Raw genomic sequence first — 19958 nt, forward strand, 5'->3', positions numbered from 1 at the left:
TGTGACAGTGCCATCTATTTTTTCACGATTTTGTTCACAAACTGTCGTCAGATTAGGTCAGATCTTGATATAGTGTTAAACAGTCCACTACTGAGTTACATCGTGCGTCTTGTGGGAGAGTTACCTTAGTTCCTCCCACTTTTTTCAGAGCAGCTGCTGCAACGTGGTTGTTTCGGAAGTATTTTGTAATTTCAACAACATTAGCCTTTATTTCTGGAACACTGACGTCTTTGGCTAGGAGGTGCATCAAATGAGCACTGCAACTGTATGTTATTAGCTTGGGACTCTCTTCTCGCTCTTCTAAATTTCTTATTTTGGATACATTTGAGGCATTGTCTGTGACCAAGCTGCATACTAGACATTTGAATTTTTTTCAGTTTGTTATAGCTTTTACTGCTACTTCTTGTAAGCATTCTGCTGTATGTGCATTTCCTGATGTATCAATTGTTTCTGCAAGGAAAACATTCCCTTCTGTTGTCACACAAGCACATACAACAGGATCATTGTGGACATTGCTCCACCCATCAAGACTCAGATTTACAGTTTTACTCTCTAGACCTTTTGCACACTGCTCAATTTCTCTTTCATACACTTTATCCAGCAATTTGCCTGCAACATCTGCTCTGTTGGGTCGACTATATTCTGGTCTTAATGACTGAACCATGTTAATGAAGTGTGGTTTCTCAATCATACGGAAAGGAGAGTTTGTTGCATAAACAAACTGGTCAATGTTTTCATCAATTATCTCTTTTTGTAATCTGCTGGTTCTCATCACAAACTTAAATCTATGGTTGTTTCTGGATGATGGAGTTTTTTTTCTTTTAGCTACAGTATATCACCTGTAGCAATGTGACATACATGATGTAACTGAAACACGATCGTTGGCAGAGAACTCTGAAAATATAGAAAATGATGGTAATCTTGAAGGTGGATAGTCTTCAGAATCCTGTATGTTAAGGATGGATTCTCCTAAACAAAATAAGTCAATGCACTTAATTATTATTACCATGCTGCTCATTTAGTATTACTCATTGCATTCACTGACACTCAGTACTACTTTAAAGGTGAAATTGTAAAAGGAAGATCTGCCTCATTCAGCTATTTATTTTTTAATCACAACTGCATCTAAAATGGTAGTACCATAGAATAACAACTATATTTTTTCTCAAACATGAGAATTCAAGAATAGTCCAGAAGGAAGACAGGCAGTCCTTAAGAAGTATGAAATAAAAGAGTTTACCAATCTGAAGATCCTGCATGTTCAGACATGTTCCTTTCATCATCTTCAGCGCAGCTTCCTCCTGAGAAGGAACACTTCTCATGATTTTGTTTCATTTGGGCAACCAGGGCTTACATTTCTTTGTTGTACTGTTTGCATTTTGCATGCATGCCTGTCTTACCCACAGGTATAGGAACTTCATTAAAATATTCACAAACTGGGTCTCTTTTACGGCCTGCTGCCATTATAGGTTTTCCCTTCTAGTGAGAGAATGGTATGGTAGATCTCAAATCAATAAAGGTTACACTCAGAAAGACCTCAAGACTTCTGGAATAGGCTGCTCAGACAGTTTCACTTGTTTCTATTACTTGTCCCTCCCATCTCACATTTATTTCCAGACTTATCCTTGTCCAGATCAGTTACGCCCCCAACAATCTTCTATTCATTGAACTTTTTGAAACTTTGCACTTTTAGAGAGAGGTAAGGGATTGACTCTGTGTACACAAATTTGCGGTGAGACAATGGGGTTGAGGTCTGTTTCTCACCTGTTTATATATTTATATATTTAAAAACATTTTTGCTGTTAACGAGCATGTTATCTCTGGAGAGACAAATCCACAGTTTGAGAACGGCAAAACTAAGCATCTCTGATGGTATCTTCTAGACTGAGCACTGAGTCCCAGTGGGTAGATAGAAAGATTAACCTAAATCTATACAGAAGCCGCTGGAGCCCCATAAGATTGGGTCCCTAATCCATGAACTATTGGAACTCGTTTACAAAACTTTCTTAAACATTACATTAATATATTCTCTCATACTATACAATTAGAGTTTATCCCTATTCCATGATGAGATATGTTATAGCTCAAAGATATCTTAATTAAAACTATCTTTAGATAGGTTTTTTTTCTCAAAGCATTTTATCAAAAAAAAATCAGAGTTAATTTTTTTTAATTTTTATTTTTTTTTAATCATTGATTTTTATCTACCCTGTAAGTGGTTAGTTTTCAGCATGGAGAGAGGTAAATAGTGGTGTCCCCCACAGATCTGTATTGGGACCAGTTCTGCTCAATATATTCATAAAATGATCTGGAAAAAGGGGTAAACAGTGAGATGGCAAATTTGCAGATGATACAAAAGTACTCAAGATAGTTAAGTCCAAAGCAGACTACGAAGAGTTATAAAGGGATCTCACAAAACTTGGTGACTGGGCAACAAAATGGCAGATGAAATTCAATGTTGATAGATGCAAAGTAATGCACACTGGAAAACATAATCCCAACTATACATACAAAATGAAGGGGTCCAACTTAGCTATTACCACTCAAGAAAGAGATAATTGTCATTGTGGATTGTTCTCTGAAAACATCCACTCAATGTGCAGTCAAAAAAGCTAACAGAATGTTGGGAATCATTAAGATAATAAAATTATCATTAAGATAATAAAACAGAAAAGATCATATTGCTTCTATATAAATCCATGCTACGCCCACATCTTGAATACTCTGTGCAGATGTCACCCCATCTCAAAAAAGATTTATTGGAATTAGAAAAAGTTCAGAAAAGGGCAACAAGAATGATTAGGGGTATGGAACGACTTCTGTATGAAGAGAGATTAGTAGGACTGGGACTTTTCAGCTTGGAAGAGATGACTAAGGGGGATACGATTGAGATCTATAAAATCATGACTGGTATGGAGAAAGTAAATAAGGAAGTGTTGTTTACTCCTCCTCCTCATAACACAAGAACCTAGGGGTCACCAAATGAAATTAATAGGCTGCAGGTTTAAAACAAGCAAATGGAAGTATTTTTTTTCACAACACTCAGTCAACCTGTGGAGCTCTTTGCCAGAGGATGTTGTGAAGGCCAAGATTATAACAGGGTTCAAAAAAGAACTAAATAAATTCATGGAGGATAGGTCCATCAATGGCTATTAGCCCAGATGGGAAGGGATGGTGTTCCTGGCCTCAGTTTGCCAGAAGCTGGGGTTGAGCAACAGGGAATGGATCACTTGATGATTACCTGTTCTGTTCACTCCCTCTAGGGCACCTGGCATTGGCCACTGTCAAGAGAGGATACTGGGCTAGAAGGATCTTTGGTCGGATCCTATATGGCTGGTCTTATGTTCTTAAAAATAACATCCAGTTGTTTCTACTCTTTACTGGACTTAAACAGAATAGAAACAAACAAGGTGCTTTGCATATTCGTGTCTTTTTGTTGTTGTTGTTGTTTGGGTTTTTTTGGTGGCTTTTTAAAAGACTTACTAACTAGCAAGTCTGCTTTTGTGAAAAGTGATATTTGTATGTTTGTTAATATAACTTTTCATAACAGCAGACTTGCTCATTAGCTGGGAAGCAGTAAAAAGTGGTATTAACAAATATACAGATATCACTTTTCACAACAGACTTAGCCCTGGAAAGTAGAGGGGAGAAATTTAAGACCTGGATGGGGAGGTGGGTAGGGAGGCAGCAGGGGCCAGGGGCGATGGGGGGGCCAAGTGAGGCAGTGGATGCCTGTGGGATGGATGTAGGACCAAGCGAGGCAGCAGGGGCCAGATGCAATGAGGTAGGTGGATGAAGGGTTGGGGGAGGCAGCGGGGGGCTCGGGGTGATGGGCTGGTAGCAAGCCTGAGGCTGGAGCCTGGGGGCCAGAGGACACAGTGGGGATCAGGAGTGATGGGGGTGGGCGTGTGAGTGCAGGGCTGCCACCTTCTGCTGCGTGGCTGACCTAGCTACTGCTGATCGTAGTGGGTAGCTTAATTAAATCAACGGGAGAGCTCTCTTCCATTGGCTTAGAACAGCTATACTAGAGGGCTTACAGCGGTGCAGCTGCATTGGTACAACTGCGCCCTGTAAGCTCTCTAGTGTAGCAATGGCCTAAGTCCCAAGGAGAGGAGATTTGTTCAGACCCCATTAGCTGAGTAGCAAGGAAAACTGTTTCAGCCATATACTTTTTGGAAATAGCAACCCCCTTGTTTCATTTCAAGACAAGCCGAGGAGAGTGTAACACAGGGAATGGAACCATGAATGTCCCTTACAGTTTCAGGTTGTGTTACATTAGACAAATGGCAAAGAGACCTTGTAGATGTTTGGGTCTGATGAGATGCTAAATGCATTAATTCTTAATTGTAAAAACATAGCGCCCAAGGCCATGGGCTAACTCATTAAATCAAGTGAAGATTCCAAAAGGCCACAAACCAAAATAGTTATCTTGTCAAACTTTAACTGGGCCTCTGTTCTTTTCAATTTATTATTCTAAGAATATTAGGAATAATGAGAAGTGTTTGGCAACATAATGGTTTTCAGCATAATGGCTCCTTAGAGCAGTTTCGTTCTCAGACTGGGGTGGGGTTGGCCCGCAGCTGGCCTCTGGGGAGATTGGGGGTGTGAGTGTCTGGGCTGGGAATGGCCCATGGCTGGGCTCTGGAGGGAGTGAGTGTGTCTGACTCCCTGGCTGGGGGAGGGGGGAGAGAGGAAGGGGCAGGGAAACTGGAACTGGGCTGTCATAGGGGTTTCTTTAACTCTGTACTCCTGGGGGAATTTTTGTGTGTCTGTACTGTTACAGATGTACTTGCTGACAGGTAGTTTGAAATAAATTATCGAAGTAAATGAAACTGGCATGGTTATATAGTGCTATTTTGAAAAAGAAAATATCCAGAATTTTAAAGTACTATGTGCCAAATTTTTAATTTGTTGGTGCAGAATTCCGCCAGGAGTACTTCATGAAGAATCTTGTTCTCATTTGAATCAAGGATTATTTATTGTCTGTGCAGCACACAACTGCTATTACAGCCTCGTCATTGACTCTTTGCCACCTTTGATGACGCACATGTTGCCACACCAGTCAGCACCAACTGACCCTGCAGTCCCATCACTGCACTCGGCACGGTATCCATCGGCACCGCAGTTTCTTTACCAAAGGGATTTTCTTGTTTCACCAACCCCTGAATCTTCTTTACTGGGTTCTGATGTCTCAGTGAGACTGTTGGCACCAAACTGACGATTATCCCCTCTCCCTTCTCACTTTTCTAGTGATGAGGATGACAAAGTGGAGGGAGTTTATTCGCCACACTACTCCTCCACATTCAACACACCCACTAATGCTGTACCAATAAGATCAAGGTCATAGAATATCAGGGTTGGAAGGGACCTCAGGAGGTCATCTAGTCCAACCCCTTGCTCAAAGCAGGACCAGTCATCACTTCTTTTTTTTCCCCCGATCCCAATTGGCCCCCTCAAGGATTGAACTCACAACCCTGGGTTTATCAGGCCAATGCTTAAACCACTGAGCTATCCCTCCCTTCTCATATGCCAGAGAGTTACCATCCTGGTATGGGCACCCTTGGATGGGACCACCCAGGCCCTTCCCCGGACAATGGCATTATTGGAACCCATGGGGGCCCTAAAGGGGACATCACACCACTTGACACAGCCCACATAGAGGTGACACCAAATCTCCTCCTCCAACCCTCACACATGTCTGTGATGGATGTACAGTAACGCCTCACTTAACGTCGTCCCAGTTAACGTTATTTGGTTATGTTGCTGATCTATTAGAGAACGTGCTCGTTTAAAGTTGCAGAATGCTCCCATATAATGTTGTTTGGCAGCTGCCTGCTTTGTCCACTGCTTGCAGGAAGAGCAGCCCGTTGGAGCTAGCTGGTGGAGGCTTGGAACCAGGGCGGGCCAGCAGTCCCCTTATCAGCTCCCTGTGAGGCAGTTCAGGTGTCCCTCCCCACACTGCTGTGTGCTGCTCCTGGGAGCCTCCTGCTTGCTGTGCAGAGGGTGGGAGGGAAGAGGGGTGCTAATTTCAGGGGGTCCCTCTTTTTCCCCACCCCAGTCCTGCCCTCCTGCTCCTGTACCCCATCTCCACAGAGTGGTGGGGGACGACGACATGACAGGGCTCAGGATGGAGGGAGCTTGCTGGCAGTAGCTACTGTCTCAGCTTGCTGATTTACTTAAATGGGCAGTGCACTTAAGAGAGGGGTCAGTGTACTTAAAGGGGCAATGCGCGTTTCTCATACACACACACACACACACACACACACACACACACAGAGTGTGTGTCTTGCTCTCTCACACACACACACACGACCGTATGAGTTCATCATCACATTCAGTTTCCACAGGGAATGTTTGCAGCCACTGCCATGCGTCTATTGTGTGTCCTCCCTCCATTTGTGCGGCCTTATAGAGTGTGAGGCTACATTAACAACAATGTGTTAACTCTTGAGGGCTCAGCCGAGTGCTAGTTCATCATTTAGTAGCGAGGCATTCCCTGGGAAATATCCCACCCTGTGACTCTACCACCTCAACTAAACTTCACAGTCATCATTGCTGTGCATAGTATTAACTTGTTTGTTTAAAACTTATACTCTGTGTGTGTGAATATAAAATGTCTTTTTGTCTGGTGAAAAAAAATGTCCCTGGAACCGAACCCCCCCCCCCCCCGATTTACATTAATTCTTATGCGGAAATTGGATTTGCTTAACGTAGTTTCACTTAAAGTAGCATTTTTCAGGAACATAACTGCAACATTAAGCGAGGAGTTACTGTATGGGAGGAACCTGCAGTGGTGCACACAAAGATGTGCCGTCTGATACCTCTCCAAATAACAACTCATTTTCCTCCCCTGGTGAGGCTATTATGCCGCCACCGCCAGCAACGGCAGACTATTTCATCCACTTTCAGAACCTATTTAAAAGGGTGTCTAGCGAGCTCAAGATCACTATGGAGGAGGTGTCAGAGACTCAACAGATATCTTGCAACCTACGGCCTCGTCCAAGATTGCCCTCCCGATCAATGAAGCTATCATGGACCCAGTCAAGAATATCTGGCAAACCCCAGCCACTATACCCCCAACCTGCAAGAGTAGATTGGAAATACTATGTCCCTTCCAAGGGCTCAGTGGCTTTTCACACATCCAGCACCAAACTTGCTGGTAGTGGAAGCGGCGAACCAAAGAAACAAGCAGCAACATTTCCGGTTTACTCCTTCTGACAGGGAGAGTAAAAGAATGGACTTGGCCACAAGGTTTATGCATCCTCCACGTTGCAATTTAAGGTGGAAACTATGCCGCCCTCCTAGCCAAATATTACCATAGAAACTATAAGAAATGTCCCAGATTCTGCTCCAGAGTGGGTCTTGGAAAACATTCCATGGGGGACACATTTACGATCAGATGGAGCAGCAACCTACTTATACGCATTCCCACCGATACCACTGCTACACAAAATAGTATTAAAGATACAAATGGAGAGGGCCAGGATCATACTGATAGCCCCTATGGGCCCAGACAGCTATGGTACCCACTTCTAACATGGATGTCCACTTGTCCACCATTCTTCCTCCCCCCTCCCCCCACATGCCTCCGAACTTATTGTCCCAACGCAGGGGCCATCTACACCACCCAAACATAGGAATGCTCCACCTCAAGGCATGGCTCCTCAGTGGTTCTCCAATGAAGAACTAGACTGCTCTGAGCAGGTGCAAACTGTACTGTTACACAGCGGGGCACAATCTATACGTACCACATATATCCATAAATGGTCTAGGTTCATGGCATGGTGTTCTGCCAGGCAAACAGCTCCTACTTCTGCATCTCTTCCAATCATACTGGACTACCTTCTGGAGCTCAGACAATCTGGCCTCTCCTTCAGCTCCGTAAGGTACATGGCAGCAATCACAGCATTTCACCAGAAGATCAGTGACACCACAACCTTTGCCCACACTATCACAAAAAGATGCCTTAAAGGCATCCAGGCACTGTACCCAGACATCAGACCACTCACTCACCATGGGACTTACACTTGGTCCTCACATGTTTGACGGAAAAGCCATTTGAACTGCTAGCATCCTGCTCTCTACTACACCTATCTGTGAAAGCTGCATTCTTAGTGGCAGTTACATCCACCAGATGTGTAGGAGCTCTCATGCCTGACTCACCATACGTCTTTTTTTTTTTTAATTTTATTTTTATTTAAAAGATACAGTCATGCTCCAACGCATCCCAAATTTCTCCTGAAGGTGCATTGGTCCTTGCACCTCAATGAACCTATCCATCTACCAACCTTCTTTCCTAAACAGCATGCAAGCACTTTTGAAGCAGCAATGCACACACTTCATCTGGATAGGACTAGACTGTTCAGGGTGACCCCAAAATTTTTTTCTCAACTGCAGAGCTATCTAAGGGCAAATCGATATCCCGCCTGAGAATATTCAACTGGATATCAGACTGCATCCATTTATGCTACCAATTAAAGAAGATCCATCCTCCAACTTCAATTAAGACACACTCTACCAGATCTGTGTCAATGTCTGTTGCATTCTTATGTAATATTCCCCTCGTAGACATCTACAAGACTGCTACCTGGGCTTCGGAGCACGCCTTTAAGGGCATAGTGTTTAGCACTCGGGAACTCTTGACTGACACTGGAGTGGTCTGAGCTATGCTGTCTGACTTTTTTTTACCAGATCCAAAGTCCCTACCATCCTAAAGATACTGCTTCTAAGTCACCTGGAGTGGAGCACTCACAGGGACATCTCTCGAAGAAGAGGCTACTCACCTGTGCAGTGTCCATCCGGGTGTTCCACTACCCACCCTCCTCCTCTCCAAACGCCAAAGTAGAGAAGGAACTGAGGAGTCAGGGACACGCACGAGCAGTTAAGGCGCCAGCAGCACATGAGACCTCTGCAGGTACTGCTGTACAAATCTCCAAGCCAAGGCGCAGGGGTGTATCAGCACCTGGAATGGAGCACCCACAGGGACACTTGTCTCGAAGAATGTCAGTCACTGCACAGGTGAGTAATCTCCTGTTCTGAAATGGGATGCTAAAACTATGAGTACGTAACACCACCACCTCCTCTTCCTCCTCCTCCTCATGTTCTTTGCCATATTTTTGTAAGGTTATTTGAGTTGGTCTCAATAAATGTCATGAAGATAAGGTGATGGGTATGTTCTGTCTTAGAGTTATAGCTGCTGCTGTTCCAGTATACTAGCCAGGAACGTATAATAGAAATGTATGTCCTCAACATACATAATATACAGTAACAGGCTTGACAAATCACTGGCTGGGATGATTTAGTTGGGGATTGGTCCTGCTTTGAGCAGGGGGTTGGACTAGGTGACCTCCTGAGGTCCCTTCCAACCCTGATATTCTATAATACAGCAGCTCTCCAGAAGAGTTCTCTGTGCAGAACAGAACTTCCAGATAGAAATGGATCAAACCATTCAAGAGCAACTCCATCCCCTCCTATCAATAACCACAGACAGACATTCCTGTAAAACCTTACGTTGAACTAAAATGAAGGGCAGCTGACAGGTCTGCCAAATAATTGTGGACTCTTTATCCTAATCTGTTGCTAAGAGGGTCCAATGGAGAAGCATCACGACACAATGCTTTCAGCATACAGGTTCTCTGTCTTGTAATATGCCTCTGATGCTCTGAGATTGCGTCCTTAAATGGATACTGTCATCTGGTTTAGGCTCAAGATTTAATTTTTGTAAATGTTGTTTTTCAGTTGTTTTGTTTACCTATTAACTGTGTTCTAGAAACAAAAATGTTTTCTCACGCTATTTTGCATATGTGGGTTTTTGTTATATTTGAATTCAAACACTTTTCTGCAACCCAAATACTTTGGTGCATGAGAATGAAAAAAATTAATCAGTCTTATAGTTTCTGTTCTGATTTTACATTCCATTCATGTTTGCCCTTTTAGCAATAGCTGGGTCACATTAATATTCAACAGCAAGACTGATTGGTTTAGAACTTAGGTACTACGCTAAGTAACTATAGGAAATAAGGCAATCTTAGTATTTTCGATTTGTTGGATTGTATTTCCATTAGGCACTGTTAGTGGAAAAAAATTCTATGTACTCATTAAAATGAGTCTTAACTTTTTTACAGTTCCATGTGGATGGTTATATTGAGCTCATTGCTGCATCCCACTGAGTTCGAGATCCAAGTTCAGAAACCGATTCAGGCTGCAATGGTGTCAACTGGATGAGGTGGAGTGATTCGGGTAGGTAATAGTCTGAATGGACTAGAGGGAAGTACAACGCAAAAGTATGTCATGTTGTTGAAGGTGAAGGCATGTACGTTAGTGGATATTCCTTCCTCTGATCCTGTTTTTTTTGTTCTTCCGCCCACCACAAATTAGCAACAAAAAAGCATGTTTGTTTGGAGTCTGCATTGATAGCAGCATCTAGGGAAGGTATGGAAGAACTTGTGGGTGGCAGGTGGAGCCCCACTTCATGGAGGCTAGCCCCCGGCTCCACCCCTTCTCCCAAGGCACCCCCACCACCATCTATGGCTGGAGAACCATGGGCTGGCTGGAGCTGCCCCAGCTGCGCTGCACCTCCCCTCCTGAGACCCCAAGCTGCCCCGCGGGAAAAGCTCTTGTCTCTTCCTGAAGAACCTGAGCTTTTATGCCATGCAGGTTCTAGGGTGGCTGAGGAGGCGGTATCTGCTACTCAGCTTCCCGGGTTCTGAGATTACTGATGAACCCCGGGAAGGTGAGTGGCACATACTGCCTCCTCAGCTGCCCTGGAACCTACATGGGGCATAATAATCAAAAACTTCCCCTGTGCAAGCTGCCAAAAATCCTCAACTGGGCATCCGGCAGCAGCAGCTGTGTCAGGGGAGGCTTAGCCTCGACTGACCTATTCTACCAATCGCCTATGGAAGAACTGTTTTGAGAAGTGGTTCTTGCGAAGAAGTGGTTTGGCGAAGAGTGGTCAAGATTGTGCCACGTTTGTTACTCTTTTTATAACTGCAAAAGCTGATACATCGGGCTTCCTGTCTGCTTCCAGGCTCTGAGGGTAATAAAGGATGCATAGACTGGTTCACATCAGTCCACCGAATGAAAGGGAAGGGGAGAGAGAGAAACCAGAACTGTGTGATTATATATAAAAATGTATACTACGTATATTCTGTATACGTGCAGTATAAATGTATGTGTTTAATTGGAGCCTGTTGCATAATTCTTTGAGACTGCAGTTTATTTGGATCTTTTTGGAGTATAGGTGGTGGTCTCAGCCTTCTTAGGTAATTTCACCATAGAGAGCCAATTAAACCCATTAAGCAAACACACTCTCCCCCCACACCCTCTTCTCCTGATGCCAGAAATTAATGAACACTAGTTTTTGCTGATAGTAGGATTCACCCTAGGAACTCCTGACTCTCATATCGGAGATTTCACTTAAATTTGAGATTTAATAGTTCACTAGTAAAAACTGTTTCATTAAGCATTTTGTTGGTGAAATACCATTTTAGAAATGAAATAGCATGCTACTAAATGCAAATACCCAGCAAGACTGTTGATTGTTCAGTGGCTATAATAAAGAAAAGGTAGTACAGGAAATGTTGCTTGGACATTGTGTTGAGTCTAGGCAGTAGCATGGCAGTAAGTTTTTTAGGAGACGGAGACAAAAATAGTAGTAATGGAAAAGAGAGATGAGAATAACTTAGGGTGTAGCCAGAGTTGTCCCTAGCCATTTTGGTGCCCTACACAGTCCCACAGGCCTCTGCGGGGTGGGAGGTGGTTTCCAGGCCAACCCTGCACTCACGGGGGCATCAGGAAGTGGAGCGACCTGGCCCCAGCCCGTTCTGCTCTGCTCCCCTGGCTCCCAGCCTTGGGAGGCAGGGGGGAACCGTCCCCCAGCACTCACCGGCTGCATGGCTGAGAGCCAGAGGAGCGGAGCAGGCTGGGGCTGGGTTGCCCCACTTACTGCTGCCGGTGAGTGCAGGGCACCCGACCTCTGCTGCAGTTCTCAGGGGAGTGGGGGCGGGTGTTAGCCGACGGCCAAGGATGTTTGGTGAGGTGCCAGCTATGCCCGTTTATACCATCCGTGACTTTAACCGCTAGGACGCACTGTCCCTTCGCGGCAGGCAGCCCGGGCTAGGCTGACGGATGCCCCAAGGTCCTAACCACCGGTGACTTTAACTGCTAGAGCTCAGAGCTCCTTCGCAGCGGGCAGTCAATACTGACTGACAGGTGCCCCAATGGCAGCACTAAGAGCCTCTCCACACCCGTGACTTTAACTGCTAGAGCTCAGAGCTCCTTCGCAGCGGGCAGCCAGGATTGACTGACAGGTGCCCCAAGAGTTTGCCCCGTGGAGGCGGCACAACTCAACGCTAGGCTCTTAGTACTCTCACCTAATGGCCAGGCTTTAGAGCCAAAACGGCTGAGGTTCTTTAATTGTGTTGGCTGCTTTACAGTAAACCAGAGAAAACAAGTCAGGCTTATGCATAAATGGTTACCAAAATTTATTAAGCTAGATTCTAATCATGTGGTTACAAAATTGCTAGTGCCTACTTATTTAAATGTGGAGATGTTACACACACAAACAAGTTACAAAACTGAAGCCACAATCCCAAAGAAAGAAAACAAAGTATAGAGCTCTATTTCAAAATATGTGTACACTAAAGATAGGACTTGTGGCACCTTAGAGACTAACCAATTTATTAGAGCATAAGCTTTTGTGAGCTACAGTGAGCTGTAGCTCACGAAAGCTTATGCTCTAATAAATTGGTTAGTCTCTAAGGTGCCACAAGTCCTCCTTTTCTTTTTGCGAATACAGACTAACACGGCTGTTACTCTGAAACTAAAGATAGGAGATCAGGTGTGGGTGCTTCTTACCCTCCTTGCATCTCTCGATTCCAGCGGTGCCAAGCCAGGATCGGTCACTCAATTCCGCGGAAAGACGAATAAGGGACAAGGCGTAGGGACCCTCTTAGCTGCAGAAGCCTTGGGAGGCTGTCACTTATCTGACCAGCAGATAGATAGTGAAAAGCACTCAAAAATCATGGTGCTGTAGGTCCCCTACTTATACCTCTGTACTCCTTTATTCTCTTTCTCCTTTCTTATGCCAAATTGAGGCTGGTCTGTCGGGGTGACGCCAGCTTTTGCAAGAGTAGTTTACACTTGCAAAGGAGAGAAACAATAAGTTTCGACTACTGGACATTTCTTTTATCAGGGTAAATATTTTCCCACCTAGGATGTTGGTGTGTGTGCATCACGATATTTAGTAGGGGCTAAGAGCCATGTCTGTCACAGGGCCTCTGCCTGCTGTGAGCTTAATCCTTGTATCTGCTCCCAGAGGCACATTGTAGCAGCACACCTGTGCTTTCACAGCTTCAAAGGCTGTGCTGGAATATATGTTAAGTGCCCTGTTCCTGCTTCCTCCTGTGTTTCCAGCAATGCTGGTCTGGGGGGGGGACGGGACGCCTGTCTGGCTACAGCGGGGCAGGGGCTTTGGGAAGGGGTCAAGTGGGAGCAGAGCTGGGGTGGGAAGAGGCAGGGCTGGGTCAGAGCAGAGGCGGGGGCCTTAGTGAAGAGGTGGAGCAGGGGCTGGAGCACCACGCAGCTGCGTAGGGCATCAGGAAATTTGGTACCCTACACAGCAGCGTACTTTGCGTATGGGTAGGAACGGCCCTGGATGTAGCTTCCATGTACTGGGAGAGGAGATTAACAATTAAGTGTGTGTGTGTTTGTTTTAACGCTCTTTCTTGATGCTACGTTTGAGGTCTGGAGCAAACACTGCAATGCATATTGTAGACAAGGATTTTGAAAAGCAAAGAATCAGATTCAATTGCTGGCTTTTTGAGTCAGAAAGCTTTCTTTCATTTTTTGCTATTGTGGTACATACTTTCTTTTTTTTCATAATACTAATTTACATCTCCTCTTTGTGCTGTTTCTGATTTAATTAACTGGTAACTTTAATTGGGTTATTGGTAAGCACATACATTAGAGCACCACATAACATAATAATTAAGCTGGGAGTTTAAGAAGCAATGCAAAATGTTAACTCTGAGGTGGTCCATTTCCTGTTTGTTATGTTGGCTCAGGTTGCTTAATGTCTGTAGGGAATAGAATACTTTTCCCAGAGCCTCATACAGTGAGTATTTATTAATTTCTGCATGGAGAAAAAAGTGATCACCTTAGGCCATCAGAAAATAGAATACTGTTCTTGAAATAAAACTTTTTTATAACTTCTATATTAGTTTAATAACCTCCATTATATTAGTTTGTTCCATCTGAAGATTAATCCAGTTCTTTGTCCATTTCATCTTAAAAGCGACAGTGAGTAAGACCTGTTCCAAAGCTCACTGAGGTTTAATGGAAGGATTCCCGCAGACTTCAGTGGATCAGGACCTTACTGGCTTGTGTGGAAAACTTTAGTAGAGAATGATAATGCATCTCTGCTTGGGAGAAAAAATCATTAGCTAGCGGCTAATGGACAGGACTAGGTTAGAGCTGGTTTTTATTCCTGGCTCTGCTACAGACTTGTGTGGCCGCAGGCATGTCTCCTCAGATTTTTCTTTTGTAAAACAGGATTGTATGATGTACTACATCATAGGGGTCTTTTGAGGCCTAAGCAATGTTTATAAAGAGCTTTGAAATACTTGGATAGAAGCTGCTATAGAAGTGCCTGTTTGTGAAATAACCAATACACAGTTATAACAAAGTGCAGTCCATTGTTGAATTTATTGAGCATTCTGCAGATGCTTTAGTGTAAAATTTTAAAAATTCATTGCTTTCTGGGAAAGAAGCCATAATTTGTCTGATGTTAAACTTGGAATTTGGCACGCTGCTAAATGTCTAGATCCAGTGTGGAAAAAATATTAAAAATACGGCATTTAAAAATACAAGATAAAATCTTCAAGACTGACAAAAACAGTAAATTCTTCTTTGTGCAGAGATAGAATATGTGAAAGTCTAATTCCTTCTTAGCATTTGCTGAGGGATATTTAAGGCTGAATATTAAGCCATTGGATTTGCCATACTTTTTGACACCTCTAGATTGTTACTGGAACATACTGTACTTGGTGGATGGTTCTGACAAACTTCTGATATTTTCAGCTGTACGCAGTAGTGAAGTCAGTTCTTTCAGTATAATAATCTGAACAGTGTTCTTCAACTGGATATCTTTTAGCATCTTGCAAGGAGCTAGAGACATAAGTCATGCATGATTTGGGTGCTAACTGGAAAAATCTCTGTCTTGCCATCAAGAACACAGACAGGATTGCAAGGCCTGGGACAAGCAATGACCCCATGTCTCTATCCCATCCACTTGGCATATATGCGGCTCTTTCACCGCGTCACGGTGACCAGATATCTCAAGATTGCTGAAGGGAACTTTGGTTTCCTTCATGTTTCCTTTGTTAGCATTCATGACCTGTTGACACACTCTTGCATTTGTAGCAGTAGACATTGGCCCAGACCTCCTGCCTTACAGTTCTGCTGAACAGTTCCGGCAGGGAACCTGCACTCAAGGCTGTCTCTGGAACAACTGTCCCACCAACATGCTACCTGTTATGACACTACAGGCCTGCTGGGGTTGTCTCGGCTATAAGTATCAGGAACCCATCTTTCCAAAGGAGAAATGGCATTTTCCCTTATGAAAGGGTTTATGGAGTCCTTAGACAGTCTGATTCAGGAAGTATAACCACCCCCAGTTCAACAAAAAGGAATTGGCCATCAGAGAACCAGAGAATGTGGAAACCAGAGAGGAGGCGTGATGGTTTGTAAACAACAAAGGCAACAGGTGAAGCGGCATTCTACATGGCTGAAGGTACATAAATGCTGAGACTGCCAAAGAAGAGGACCAGGAGGAATTCCACACAGCTAGAAGTTTCCATTTGTTATAAGCATGGAACCTACAGCAGATATCTCTGAAGATCCAGCTGACTGAATGGAATAGGGAGCTGTACAGGACATAGCTGAGGATAGGTTCTCCACCTAATCACCAAAACAATCAAGCATGCCAACAAAGGGATCTGCAACCATACAAGGAAAATAGACAATGTGCTTAAATATTCTCCAAGGTGTACTGGAGTGTGACTTGGCAGTCCTGTCCTTGTAGGTGGAGGCCACAGTTATTTCCACTGAAAGCAAATTTCTGTCAAAGCACCCTTCAGACAAAGAGAGACTCCTCAACAGGGAGAAACTTGTAGATGACGCCGGTAGTACTAGTGTTTCAGCAACTTCCATGTATTTTTCCAGGGTTGTTAGCCTGAATGAATTCCTTCTAAAATCTCATATCCCTGAAGGTGTGTTTCTTTCATTTGAGGGGGTGCATCCCCAAGGAAAGTGTCCTTACGAGTGTTCATCATCACTGCCTCTCTAAACACTTTGTGCTCTCCCAGTAATCCTCTTGTTTAAGTAGACACAAAGACAGCTTTTTAAAAATTACATATATTATTTTGCCCGGTAAAGATAGTTTCAAACTGTACCTACACAGTTAATTAGTTTTCTCTGATTACAGGTATTAAAAATAACTTTTAGTAAATCTCAAGGAAATTAAAATATTCTCAAAATTAAACCTTCCTTTGAGTAAGGTGTTAACTTGAAGAAATAACAATTATCTTGCAAATATACAATGGCTCCAGAATATAAAAATCTTTATTGCTGTAATAATTTATTTGTACTTCAGCACACATCACTTGTGGCCCTGGATGGCTTTTACGGGTCAAAAGAGGAATAATGACTTAGATTCTGTTGTATTATAAAAAATCCAAAGGAACAGTACAGTTCTAGTTCAATCATATAACAAATCATTTATTTAGAATTGCCTTTTGTAGAAAATGTAAGAGCCTTGCATCATAGTAGAGTAGTTCTAAATTATATGACAAAAGATAATCCACACATTTTATCATTACTTACGTGGCAGGTAGTAAGGAGTTTTGAAACCGAGCCAAGGTTTAGTGTTTATAAACTGGCATTAGTCTTCTCAAGTGTAATGTGATGATGTCACATAGAAACAGATCATACCTCACTAGCAGATGGAACATGTCTGTTGGAAACACAATAGAATGAAAAGTATTTTTTGGAGTGATGTATACGGACAAGCAAAATCAAGTAGCTGTTGCAGCAAGATAAGAACCTAGTGTCAGTCACTACCATTATGACATGCAAACAGGAACTTATACTTCCTGAAAGTTGCGTGTTTTTAATTGCCTTGTTTTTAAAATGCCTTGACACTTGACAGTGTGTCTCAGTGATATCTTCCTTTTGGGCGGATCCTTCAGATTTTAAGAAGTTGTTCACATTTGGAGTGGAAAAGCATGGGATCTTGTCTCTGTAAGGCCAAACTCCTGGAATATTCAGCAACTTTTAAGGAATGGAACTGTAATAGAATGACATGTTCAATTATAAATTCAAGAATGAGCATACAAGACTACAGCAGTTCAGTACATATTATTAAACTCAGTTTAAATGAGTATTGCATTTTAAAAAGATCTCCATATAAAGGAGAGTTAAGATTGCAAAGCCAAATACTCAAAAACTAGGAAATTTCCAGCATTAAGATTGCTTTAATTTGGCTACCTTATGCATGTGCATTATGATAGTCTGGAAAAAAGAAGACTGAGAGGAGACATACCTTTTCAAGTATGTCAAAGGTTGTTACAAGGAGGAGGGGAAAAATTGTTTTTCTTAATCTCTGAGGATAGGACAAGAAGCAATGGGGCTTAAATTGCATCAAGGGAGGTTTAGGTTGGACATTAGGAAAAACTTTCTGGCAGGGTGGTTAAGCACTGGAATAAATTGCCTAGGGAGGTTGTTATACCAATAAAATAAAAACCAGCAGGATCTTATTAAAGAGGAAAAGGCAAAATACCACATTTATTGTGAATACAGAAAGAATCATAGTAAGCAGTTAGTTATAGCTATAACATTCCATTCAATCTCATATTTATTCTCACATACATTCATTCATACAAACACACACACACACAGGTTCTGCAAGGTTATCATAGTTACCAGCCTTAGAGTTGCTCATGCCAAGCCACTGGCCAGGTGGCCTGGACATGAGGAGGGAGCAGGGCCTTGTCAGATGCTCATCTGATGCTCCTGGAAGTTGGTTTGCAGAATCGGACCCCCAAAGTTCTCATTTTCTAGAGTCTATTTTTATAGGAATTTCTTCCTATCCCAGTCTATGGGAATTGCTTCATCATGCTGTTGCTGAATCAGTCAGCAGATAGCACATTCCTGACAGCTCCGTGCTGCTAGATGTCTTGTTCTTTGGTTCTCCCATTCTTGAGGCTGTTGGGTGGATTCCAGTCTGCCCTCTGGGGAGGTTTAAGAGCAGGTTAAACAAACACCTGTCAGGAATGGTCTAGATAATACTTAGTCCTGCCATGAGTGCAGGGGACTGGACTAGCTGACCTCTCCGGTCCTCTGATTCTATGATAACCTTGAATTCCATTATTCAGACTATTCTTTTTCTACATGACCCCGCCTCATTCAATGCTTAGGGTAGACTGTGCTCACTGGATGGGTAGCCATTAAATATTTATTTTTATTTTCCTCATTCACCATGTGACCCCTTCGCTTTCTTTGGTGCATGTCATTCAAACCCTGTATGGAATATGGAATGATCAATTTCCTTATGTGCTTTCTTATAGTACTCATCACTGTAGTGTATGAATGCTTCGTGAAGATAAATATTTGTAACACATGGAAGGTGAGGTGACCGTATTTTCTTTTTACAGGTAAGGGACTGAGGCAAAGAGAGTACTTTTCATAATTTGAGCCTTATCCAGCAACTTCAGGTCCCCAACTTGAAATGCCTGGGGTGTGATATTTCAGAGTACTTAATGTTTTTGTAGCATTTTGTATGTTCACAGCACAGCTCCAGTCAACTTCAGTTGGAGATGTGTGTGGTCAGCATTCTTGCAAATAAGTCCTCAGATGTTTCAAGTCAGCACCCATTTGGCCACCTGTGAAAATTTTAGCTTAAGTGACTTGTCCAGCCTCAGATAGGAACTGCAGCAGAAAGAGAATCTAGTTATTAAGGATGGCTTTCCATTGCATTAATTATGAGACCATCCTCTTTTACTGCAGTCCTTTGCCTCTTTCATTTAACACTTTCCAATTTCGCAACAAATGTGGCTGGGGTCCTGCAGCCAAGTCTCCATTAATTCATAGATTTAAAGGCCAGAAGGGGCCATTGTGATCATCTAGTTTGACCTCCTGCACATTGCAGGCCACAGAACCTCCTCCATTCAGTCCTGTAATAGGCCCATAACCACTGGCTGAGTTACTGAAGTCCTAAAATCTTGATTTAAAGACTTCAGGTTATAGACAATCCACCATTTACTCTAGTTCAGTCGTCTCCAACCTTTTTTGCACAAGATCACTTTTTGAATGTAAGGGCAACCCAGGATCTACCCCGCCCCTTTCCCAAGGCCCCGCCCCGCTCACTCCATCCCCCATCCTCACTCACTTTCTTCAGGCTGGGGTAGGGGTTTGGGGTTCAGGGCTGGGTCCGAGGGGTTTGCAGTGTGGGTGAGGGATGCAAGCTGTAGGAGGGAGTTGGGGTGCAGGAGAGGGCTCCGGGCTGGGGCAAAGTGTTGGGGTGCAGGAGGGGGTCAGGGCTGGGGCAGGGAGTTGGTGTGCAGGATGAGGTGCTGGCTCTGGGAAGGGGCTCCAGGCTGGGGCTTGAGGTGCAGGAGCGGGTATGGGATGCTGGCTCCAGGAGGGAGTTCAGGGATGAGGATTGGGGTGCAGCCTCTCACCGGGCAGTGCTTATCTCCGGTGGCTCCCGGTTGGTGGCAGGCACAGCGAGGCTAAGGCAGGCTCCTTGCCTACCCCGGTCCCACACTGCTCCTGGAAGGGGCCAACATACCCTTGCAGCAGGGCAGGGGACACATGGCTCTGTTCACTGTGCCTGTCTGCAAGCACTGCACCCTCAGCTCCCCTGGCCAATGGGAGCTGCAAGCGTGGTGCATGCAGAC

General features: G+C 43.7%; 1 protein-coding gene across 9 annotated transcripts in view; it reads left to right on the forward strand.

The window, feature by feature from the left end:
* Positions 1 to 19958, forward strand: part of ERBIN (erbb2 interacting protein) — a 224729-nt gene that overhangs the window by 29234 nt on the left and 175537 nt on the right. For 6 of the 9 annotated variants that reach the window (XR_012158901.1, XR_012158902.1, XM_073344084.1 and 3 more), the window contains one exon: positions 10125 to 10239. The exons of 1 other annotated variant lie outside the window; for it this stretch is intronic. The gene's annotated coding sequence lies outside the window, so the exon portion shown is untranslated. Of the gene's footprint in view, positions 1 to 8691; positions 9019 to 10124; positions 10240 to 18626; positions 18714 to 19958 lie in introns of all 9 variants that reach the window. 2 more of the 9 variants (XM_073344085.1, XM_073344088.1) reach the window with 2 other exon arrangements.

The sequence above is a fragment of the Lepidochelys kempii genome, chromosome 5, assembly GCF_965140265.1.
Source record: "Lepidochelys kempii isolate rLepKem1 chromosome 5, rLepKem1.hap2, whole genome shotgun sequence".
Taxonomy (NCBI): domain Eukaryota; kingdom Metazoa; phylum Chordata; order Testudines; family Cheloniidae; genus Lepidochelys; species Lepidochelys kempii.